The sequence below is a fragment of the Dama dama genome, chromosome 11 (genome assembly GCF_033118175.1).
Source record: "Dama dama isolate Ldn47 chromosome 11, ASM3311817v1, whole genome shotgun sequence".
NCBI classification, from domain to species: domain Eukaryota; kingdom Metazoa; phylum Chordata; class Mammalia; order Artiodactyla; family Cervidae; genus Dama; species Dama dama.
Window position 1 is genome coordinate 1,161,755 of NC_083691.1, and position 8,169 is coordinate 1,169,923.

The 8,169-nt window shown below is 64.7% G+C and overlaps 1 long non-coding RNA gene across 1 annotated transcript; it reads right to left on the bottom strand.

Annotated features, from left to right (window-relative positions):
* Positions 1-6,710: 6,710 nt before the first annotated feature.
* On the bottom strand, positions 6,711-7,907 carry LOC133064301 (uncharacterized). Its single transcript, XR_009694607.1, has 3 exons — positions 7,504-7,907; positions 6,939-7,050; positions 6,711-6,779 (listed from the first exon to the last, which is right to left on the bottom strand). It is a non-coding gene; the product is annotated as an uncharacterized LOC133064301 (long non-coding RNA).
* Between the last annotated feature and the right edge of the window lie 262 nt (positions 7,908-8,169).

The window sequence follows — 8,169 nt, forward strand, 5'->3', positions numbered from 1 at the left end:
GGGGCTGGCCCTGCCTGCAGGTGGGAGGGCCCAAGACCCCTCCCCGTTGGCCCCCCAGGCCGGCCCACAGCTGCGGTCAGCTGACGCCCACGGCCGGGCTGGCAGGCTGGGCATTTAAGCGCGGCGTCTGAGCGGGCAGCTGAGGCTGGTGGCGAGGATGGAGCTGGGCTGGCGGCTGGCCCTGCTGGCCCTGCTGCTGGGGCTGGGCAGGGGCTCCCGGGCACAGGAACGGCTCCCCCGAGAGTCCCATAACCTCAACTGGAGCAAGGTGAGCCTCGCGCCCTGGTCCCCTTGCTGGGCGCCGGGGCCAGGCTGGGCGGGGGCAGCGGGCAGAGGGCCCCTGAAGCCCGGGACGGGCTGGCAGGGGGCTTGGGCACTGGTGTCTGCTGGCCCCGAGGGCCTCTTCTGGGGACGGGCTGGGGCTTCAAAACTCAACAGCTGACCATGGTCTGGAGCTCTGAGACAGGTACTGCCGGGTCAGCCGGAGGTGCCCGTGGGCGGAGGGGAGGCAGAGTGAGCAGGCGGGCCCTGGGATAACGAGACCACAGCAGGCAGCAGGTCCCGGTGGGGGCGGCCACGGGCACAGGCCGAGCAGACGCGGGGGAGCCGGTGGGATGGGGGCCAGCTGGAGGAGAAGGCCCCGAGGTCCGCATGGGCTGGACGCTCTGACCTTGCGCCCTGGGCTGTGCGCCACGCCGCCTCAGGCCCCAGACCAGCTGGGCGTCCGCCTCCACGGCCTGGGAGGCAGCAGGGCACCCAGGCCAGTCCTGGACACGGGCTGGGCCGCAGGCAGGGGTCACCGGTCCTGTGGGTCCTCGGAGACCGGGGCTGGGCGGGACCAGCATGGCAGGCCCTGCGCCCTCCCCGCAGTTCTCGGGCTTCTGGTACGTCCTGGCCGTCGCCTCTGATGCCCAAGGGATGCTGCCGCGTGGAGGCCAGAGGAAGCTGGGCGCATCCGTAGTGCAGGCTCAGGAGGTGGGCCAGCTGAAGGTGGTGCTCGCCTTGAACCGGTGCGTGGGTCAGGGTGGGGGGCCCGGAGCCCAGGGAAAGGGAGGGGGCCGGTGGGGGGACCAGACCCACGGTCAGTCTGGAAATCCCACAAGGGCTGTCCCCAAGCCCCCCATCACTTCCTGCTGTCAAACTCAAGGGACTGCTTTTTCGAGAAGTCCCCCCAGCCCACGGGGGGCTGGGGGGCAGGGGTGTTGGAGCATTTCCCCTGAGCGGTGGGACCGGCCCGGATCCCAGCTGGAAAGTCCCCAGACAGTAGAGCCCCGAGAGGTCTCCTAGGCCCCTAGCTGACAGCCTGCTCTCCCCACCCAGGTCCCGGGGGTGCCAGACACACTCGCTAATCCTGCGGAGAGACAGGAAGAAGGCGGTGTTCAGGAACACCTGTGGGTACCCACGGAGCCGCGGGGGCTGGGAGAGGGTGGTCCAGGGCTGCCCGAGCCCCCAGGACCCTGGATGGGACCCCTGACCGCATGGTCCCCAGCAGTCCCCGGAGAACATGTGCCGGTGGGGACAGACGCCGGGACGCACGGTCAGCCCACAGGCGCCCAGAGTTGGCTCGGCCGGCTTGCACCTGGGGGGGCAGGCCTGGGGAGTGGGGGCCTTGTTGCCCTTCCAGATGACCCCTCGGTGTGGGTGGTAGGGGCCCGGGGGCCTCTGGAAGGACCGCAGTGTTCAGGCGAGGGCGGGCGACTCTGCGCGTCCTCCCTCCCAGTGAGGGGCGTGGAGGGCTTCCGTGTGATGGTCCCCGACTACAGCGCCAGCGTGGTGTACCTGCGCCTGGGCCGGGCCGGCCGGACCACCAGGACCCTGCTCCTCATCAGTGAGTCCAGGGCCGCAGCCGCGCGGACCCGCAGGGCGGCCCCTCCCGAGCCTCTCTGGGGACCCCCACTCCCGGCTGACGCTGCCTGTCACCCACCGGCGGCTGCGGTTCTCTGACCCGGAGCCCGGGGGTGTTCTGGCGGGGGGTGGTGCTGGGGGCCAGGGCGCCCATCGACCGGGGGCTCTGACGCTGCGGCTCTGGCCCACACCCCCCACCCCCACAGGTAGACAGCCCACGTGCAGCTTCCTGAGCATGAAAAAGTTCGTCGATGCATGTGAGGCCCTGGGACTCGCCAGCCGTGTGGCTGTGCTCCCGAAAGATGGTGAGGTGTGGGCGGCACTGCTCCGGGGCCACCCCGAGCCGCTGGGGAGCTGGCCCCCGTGTGGGATGGAGGGACAGAGGGTGACGGGCACTTTTAAAGGAAGTCACGGCCACGGGCACGTGCCCATCCTGTCTCCCCAGGGCCCCCCCGAGCACACGGGCGGCTGGGGCCGGATCCCCGCGGGGCGGCTGGAGGCCAGGGCCCGAGGCCCCAGGGGAGCTGCCCAGCAGACGCGGGCTCCCTCGGAGATGCCCAGCCCTCTCCTTCCCCCACAGCCTCCTGCGCGCACACCATCCTGCCGTGAGCCAGCTGCCCACCTGCTCCTCCCCATGAGGCTCGGCCTGTGGTCCTACCAGACCCTGGGAGTGAGTTCCAGATCGCAGGCTTCACACCCCACTGCCTGTTGAGATGGGTCTGCGGACCCCAGGCCACTGACGGAGTGGACCTCGGGCCGGGCTGGGCCCAGGAGGGTGGGATTGGGGATGCACGCTGACTGGGGGGTCCCGGGGCTGGGTCCTCTGGATGGCGCGGCAGGCAGCTGCTGCCAGCTCTCATCTGCCGGGAAATAGATGGGGCCGGTCCAGCGTGATGTGCCGTGTGCCTTCTCTGCCACCGCCCTCCACGTTCCGTGACATCTGACACTTCCCAGGAAGCTGGGGAGAGACCCTGGGGCAAAGAGGCAGACGCGACCTCTCACTGGGGAGGCCGATGCCGACATGGTCTCCCGGGTTTGGTCGTGGACCCTGAGGACTGTCCAGAGGTGCCAAGTGCAAACCGTGGCAGGTCGGGGAGGAGGGGTCAGGGAGAGCTTCTTGGAGGACGTGACGTTTGAGCTGAGAAAGTCATGGTGGCGCTGGAGTGGGGAGGACCACCCTGGAAGAGGAAACAGCCTGAAGACCCCCAGAGCAGCGGCATCAGCGGGCGCGGGGCCGCTTGGAAGGGGCGGAGGTGGACGGGCTGCCGGGGTCCTGGGAGAGATGGGAGCCAGAGCGGAGCTCAGGGTGGGGGACGGCCGTTAGAGTGACAGGGTTATTTAGGGATGGGGGTTGTCGGCGTCGACGAATGAGCATGCCTACGGAGAAAAGAAACAGGACTGAATCGGTCAGCTACTATTGCATAACAACCACATGCAGTTATTTCTATTGATCATTATTTTGGCCGCTCCTCGACTTTCAGGATCTTAGTTCCCTGACCAGGGACTGGACCCAAGGCCAGGGCAAGTGAAAGCACCCGGGTCCTACCCACTGGACCGCCAGGGAACTCTCCCCCACACATGTGTTAGCATCCCCCCAGGGGCTCAGCTTGAGACTGGGGGCACAGGCGGGCCGAGCGGTGGAACTCGGCTGGGTGTGCTCTGCCGGCTCCGGGGGGGCGGGAGGTGGGCTGATCTGGGCCGGCTCAGCCCCGGGGGCTCCAGCCACTGGGCTAACCCAGGGCGTCTCTCTGGTGGACTCGATGAGGGCGCACGGGGTGGGGCAGAGACCAGGAGTCCTCTGAAGGCTCGGGCCCGCCCAGCGTCGCTCGCCTCCACCCTCCGAGTCACCGCCTGGCCCCACTCCCCACCGCAGCAGCTCACGTCGGGGGTCTTCCCTCTGCCTGCCTCTCCGCTCCTGGGACTCCCGTTGCGCCCGCGTGGTCTGAGCCCTGCAGGGCCTCCTCTACACCACGCACCACCGGCCCAGCACTCGGCCTCCCGGGTGGACGGAGGGAGGAGGGCCACCTGGGTGCCCCTGTCCCGGAAGGAGGAAGGGTGGCCCCCTCTGGGATGGGGGTCCCCAGAGCGCTGGTTCTGAGGCCCCAGTGCTTTGTCCTCAGAGACACTTCTTTTTCACGTGCTCGCATGCTCGGCCACTCTGAAGGAGGCGTGGGCACACGCGCCGGGTGGACACAGCCCTCAGCCCATCTCCAGCCTGGAGGGTCAGCCCAAGGCCGCCCGGCACCAGGCTCAGCCGCGAGACCCTTGCAAGGCTTGGAGGGTTTTCTGTGCATTTACCTTCAGGGTTCTCCAGGTGCCCCCGGCCACACCCACGGTTCCTCAGGAAACCTGCCTTTCTCTAGACCACCCTAGGCCCGGTGGTCAGAGTTTGGGAGTGCTCAGTCTCAAACACCTGAGGGGCCCTTATGTGAACCTTGAAGGCCTCAGTATTTCCCGTGGTCCAACAACAGCGTTGCAGGATCTTGGTCTGCTCTGCACCCTGAGGCGGGGTCTCACCGTGGCGCTGGGATTGGGTTTTGTTCCCTGTGTTTTAACAGGGATTTGATACCTAGATTTGATCCCCGGCTAACCTCAACCCTCCCCGGGGGTTTCCTCTGGGATGAGAGCCCCTCAGGTCCTGGAGGACCCCTGCCCACCCCTCCCGGGGGGGCCGATTCCTCTGGGCATCCCCATGAGGGCCCAGGTGCACGCGTGCACACACACACAACTCAGTCACTGACTGTCCTGCTGGGGGTCAGAGGGGTGTGCACACGGGGGGAGGGGAGAGGGGTGAGAAGGAGGAGGTTGCGGACGGAGATAATGACCCCCTCAGCAACATGCCCAGCCCATAGCACGGGAAGGGGGTCGCCAGGGTGCCCGCCGGGCCATCCCTAGAGAGGCCTGGGGAAGACAGGGTCTGGGGTCCTGTGTCCACCACTCTGGGCTCCAGGAGCTAGGATGAGGCTCCTCCCCAGGAGAGGACTCCCTGTAGAGGGGGTGCTTAGACGGGGTGGTCCCCGAGGCCCCATAACATTGCAGGAGAGTCTGCTGGCCTTGCTCCCCCGTCCATGACCCAATGTGCTCTGAGTCCTCGGAAAAAGCTTCTGCTCCCTGAGGTCCTTCTGAGCAGGGGGCAGCCTGGGGACGTGGGGGACTGGGGACCTGGGGATGCAGAAGGTGGCAGGGACTGGACCACCCATCGGGGACCAGGGACAAGACCCTGCTTGTTGGCCCCTGGGGTTCCTCATTTGGACCCCTGGTTGGGGTGAGGAGGCCTCCGGAGTGACCTGGGCATGGGGACAGTGGAGGGGGAGGGGGCGAGGAAGGCGCAGAGGTCCCTCTCGCCCAGGAGCCGGCAGGCTCTGCTCCCTCGGGGAGGGGAGGGGGGCGGCCCTGGTGGAACCACCGCCTGGCTGAGTTGCTGTCACGTCCCGCCAGGCTCCTCTGTCCATGGGGCTTTTCGGGTAAGCATATTGAGGGGGCTGCCTTTTCCGTTCTCCAGGGGGTCTTCCCGGTGTGTCTTCTGCGTTGCAAGCAGATTCTTTACCCGCTGAGCCGTCGGGGAACCTGGACCCCAAACACGGGATTCGGTCTCTGCTTTTCCAGCCTGGGGCTGCAGTGCTGGAGATGACCACGAGGGGGCGGGCAGTGCCCACTCTGCTCCGTGGAGGATAGCCCAGGGTCATTCTGGGCGTCCGCCTGCCTCTGACTCAACAGGCACCTTTTATTGTTAGCCTCCAGGCCCACCGTGTCAGCTGCTCAGAGGCGGGAGGGGGCTCTGAGGCCCTCTGTTGATGGTTCAGCTACTGCGTCCCCGGCACGAAGAACAGGGGCCATGTCAGGCCTGGGGGTGGTCTGACAGGACAGATGGTCCCTGCCCTGCAGGAGCTCACGGCCTGGAGGGGCGGGTGGACGGGAGCAGGAGAGCAAGTCCGGTGAGAGACGAGCACGTGCTCCAGGGAACGGAGTCCGGGTCCTGGGGGAGGGCCGGGAGCCCTGGGGGGCCCACAAGGCTCCACGGGACACCGACGCCGAGACCAGAAAGACAGGGGCGGCCAGCCCCACGTGCTCTGAATGGTGAGCTGGGGCGGGGGTGGAGGGGTGGTCAGAGGTGAGGTCAGCCCCGCACGCTCTGAACGGTGAGCTGGGGCGGGGGGGTGGTGGTCAGAGACTCAGAAGAGGAAGAGACTTCGGCCAGAGGACAGGTGAGGTGGGAGCCGGGGTGGCTGGAGAGAGCTGGGGAGGAGGGCAGGTGGGAGGAGGGGGAGGGCAGACCTGGGTCTGGACGGAAGTTTGGAGTCTTGGTGTCTGGGTGGCTGGGATGCGTCACCTCTGCAGACAGAACCGGCTCCAGAACCTCCCTCAGTGTTGGTCCCGACACCCTCTACCTGCTCCCGGGCCCCAGAACTTTCCTTCCCTTCCCTCACTTTTTAGAAAAATTTTGTTCTCTTGCATTTTGTATAGTGTTTTATATTTTAGGCTCTAAATTAAAACTAATAAAATATCACCTTGCCTCATTTAAACTGAGTTGCAGATGAATGTTAAGTCCATTCCCGATTATGTGCAGCCTTCATTCCGCAGAGGGAGACCCCGACCCAGAGCGCTTGGCTCCCGGCCCCTGCCCCAGCACCTGACAACCTCTGGTCTGCTTTCTGCCCGTCTTCACTGTTCTGGACGTTTCCTATCAATGGACTCATACAAGGTCGCTTATTGTGTCGGCCACGTATTTAAGAGGGGAGTAGTTAATTTTGTTTTCTTTTTTTTTTTTAATTTGAAATAGCATTTCTGTATTTGACAAGGAAATCCCAGATGGATTAAAGATGACATGTACAAAATGAAGTCCTTCTAGTAAGTATGTGCGTAGTGTCCGGGCAGACCCCGCTATCCGCAGTGTCACTCCAGAGACAGAAGGGCTGGTTTTTGCCTTGGCCAAACTGAAAGTAGGAAAAATGTAGAAAGCGGGAAAGACAGACCGTAAACTGGAACCCCATCCCTCACATCCCAGGGCCAGAGAAAGATTTGACATCCCTGAGGCAGACGTGGGCTCAATCCCTGGGTTGGGAAGATCCCCTGGAGGAGGCATGGCAACCCACCCCAGTGTTCGTGCCTGGAAATCCCACAGACAGACGAGCCTGGCGGGCTGCAGTCCGTGGGGTCACAGAGTCAGACACGACCGAGCGTGCACGTCTATGTGGTCCTCAAACTCTGCAAAGATAATGTTTTTGAAAAGAAACAAAGAACAAACAATTCCGAGAGGCAACACCCGTGGTCCATGCCCATGAGGTGCCACATGCTGTCAGACCCTCTCCCTGAAATGTCCACAATAGAGAATCCTCGGTGCTGGAGAGTCGGCGGGTGGTTCCCGGGGGCGGGGTGGGACCCAGATGGACGTTTGGTGCTTGGTGAGCAGGGGGACCCTGTTTGGGACGACAGGGATGTCCTAAAAGTAGGTTATGCTGAAGGTTGCACAGCGCCTCAAATGTACTAAAAATCACTGACTTGTTCACGTGGGATGAACCATATCATGGCGTGAATACACACCGCGGTGTGTAAAGTGTGTGTAGAAGCTGTTGTTAAAGTACATGTAGCAGAGCAATCAGACCTGGCCGTGAGTGATTCTGGCCCTCGTCGGAGGCAAAGGAAGGAGAGAGGACTTACTCGTATCTCCAGAACCAAACCAGCAGGTTTTACAGGCGTGCTCCCACTGCTGGCGGCTGGGGCAGGGTTCAAGGTGAGGTGCGGCACCAGACTGCATCCATCTCACTCTGTCTGGGGTGGTTTCGACCACGACCTGCAACATCCCCCATTCTCCCAAGCAGAGGAGACGGAACCCTGAAGCTTGGGCTGCAGAGAGAGCTCTGGGTTTCTTAGAGTGGAAAGGCGGTGGTTGCCGAACTGGCCCTGGGAAGCCGGCGGTCCGCCTGGCCCGCTCTGGGGGTCAGTGAGGGGTTGCAGGTCAGCCCCCCACTGCTCCAGGCCACCCAGGACAGCCACCAGCTGACGCCGCACTTGGACGCGGGTGCTGCCCCCTCACGGGCGCGGTGAGCTGCAGCTGGAGGGAAGGCGGCGACGCTGGGAGCGAAGTCGCGCCCGCCTCCTCTGCGGTTGTAAAGGTCACTTGCTGCGGAGGCACTTCCTGTTGCTTTGTCCTCGGGCCGCTTCCTTGTGGCTGGAAAGCAGCAGCAGCGCGGCCCTGGCTGACCTGTGCGGGGCCCTGCCCGCCCCGACCCCTCGCTGCCCACCCTGCGTCACCCCCCCACCGCCCTCGGTCCACGGTGTCGGATGCCCTGAACACTCGGCGTCTGAGCCAGCATCACGCTTCGT